Below are 2,163 nucleotides of genomic sequence, written 5' to 3'. Positions count from 1 at the left end.
AAACAAAACACCGTACACAGACAAGTCGTCGACAGGATTCGAACGTTTGCCGCCAGTCTAACAATGTCTATCGTGAGAGCTTTAATTCGCTCAACCACGTCGCCTTACTGAAAGAGAGCCACAACTTTCGCTCTATGTTCACTACAGCTCCGCGATCTAAACTTTATACTGTAATTTTTCATAAACAAAGGCTCACTTGCACAAACTCCGTTAGGATGTTGATGCTCATCGTAGGTATCGAACGTACTATGACTCGTTCGGAAATCGATTTAACAGGTTGTGGCATCTCCTTGTAAGTAGCAATTGTGCGACCGCTTAACGATGTGCAGGAAAATATATGTGCGTACTTACGTTCATTTATAATATATTCATATTGATATAAATTATACTTTATTTTACATAATTATACTTTTTATTTTACATAATAAAGGAGATGGAACAACGCTTCGTGTATATATTTATGCTTTATCTCTATTTTATTTATTTATTTTTACTATATCGCAGACATTCAATTACGCACATCAAGCGGCAATTGTGCAATCGCTTAACGATGTGCAGGAAAATATGTGGGCGCATATTTACGTTTATTTATAATATATCCATATTAATTTAAATTATATATACAAGGTGTCTCACACTCTCCTCCGGGCATTTTGTGGGCACGTAGAATGGGTTGATGTGAACATAAAAGTCCTATATTATTTTGCGAAATTCGTAATAATAGTCGAGTAATTAATCGTGAAAGATTAAGGAAAAGCGTGTACTGAACGGTAGAGGACGGACCGCTTGATCCACAGCGCAGCCCAATAATATAGCGCGTGGATATCGCGCGTGGCGATTGGAAAACAACGTACCACTGCCTATTTACCGCTCCTACGTCTTGCCGCACCACGTCAAGGCGAGATTTAGGAGCACAGCAGTATAAGTATAGACAGTAGTGCGTTGTCTTCCAATCACGAGCCGCCGACAGTTGTAAGACCTCCCATCTGCTCCATATTTCTGGTATCGTTGTCGTACGTTTGGAATATCGTTGTCCCGTCCGCGCGTTAGAAGGCTCACCCGAGGAGACCATCCTCGGGTTTCAATTGTCGCGAGCAAACTACCGTATCGCGTCTCGCGCTTTCGTTTGTGAGAACTGCCTCGTGATTGTTACCGGGACGTCCCGTCAATAAATTCACTATTAGAGATCACGCTTGGAGTCATTTGTGTCATCCCTGAATCCATCCCGTCTCCGACTTAAATCACGGAGAGCTACCGGTCCCGATGGTTTCCGGAGCACACGAATTTTGTGTCAATTCTTACGTATCGCGTTTACCGAGGTGGTGCGGCCTTTTCCGCACCTGTGTTGGGATTCTGTAACTCGTTATTGGAGTTAACGACAGTTTCGTTATCATTGCGCAGCTTTTCTACAATATACAAAAGCTGCGCAACGATAACGAAACTGTCGTTAACTCCAATAACGAGTTACAGAATCCCAGCACTGGCGCTCAACTTATCGTTTCGCGTTGTGGCGTGGCCCGGGGCCGACGCGGCGGACAGGCGACTGTCTGTCGTCGCTCGCGAATAAGCCTCGCGAAAGACGTTGCAACGTATATCTTCTAAAAAGCAGTTTTAATTATATTCAAATATATTGTTACAATGTACTTGTGTATTGTATATATTGTTACAATGTGCTTTAGTAATATGCATAGTATTATTATTATACAGGATATTAGAATGATGTACTCTTTCTTATTACAGAGCAGACAGGGACTATTTGACTACAAAGGCTATGTATTCATAATACTATTCTGACTATATCAGATGTTATGATATAAATATCTTTGCCAATGTAACAAGTAGAAAAAACTTTATGTAGAGCATTAAAAAAATTTTTTAGATATCTACATAAAACTTTTTTAACTATTAGGACCTTAACTTAGTTTCCGCCCAAAAAATACTGAGAAAAAGCATTTATTGTAAAAAATTTATTTAAATTATTTCAATGAAAGTATTTTCCATCACTTTCTACAACTTTTTGCCATCTTTCTGGCAACTGGGCGATACCATCTCGATAAAACGATGTTTGTTTCGAAGCAATCCATTCGTCCACCCATTCTCGCACTTCTTCAACATTTCGGAAGCGTGTACCACTCAAGCCGTGCTGCATCGATCTGAACAAGT

The sequence above is a fragment of the Odontomachus brunneus genome, unplaced genomic scaffold, assembly GCF_010583005.1.
Source record: "Odontomachus brunneus isolate Ranch 3 - 2012 unplaced genomic scaffold, Obru_v1 Obru_scaffold_057, whole genome shotgun sequence".
NCBI classification, from domain to species: Eukaryota; Metazoa; Arthropoda; class Insecta; order Hymenoptera; family Formicidae; genus Odontomachus; species Odontomachus brunneus.
Note: the sequence above shows the minus strand (reverse complement) of the source record.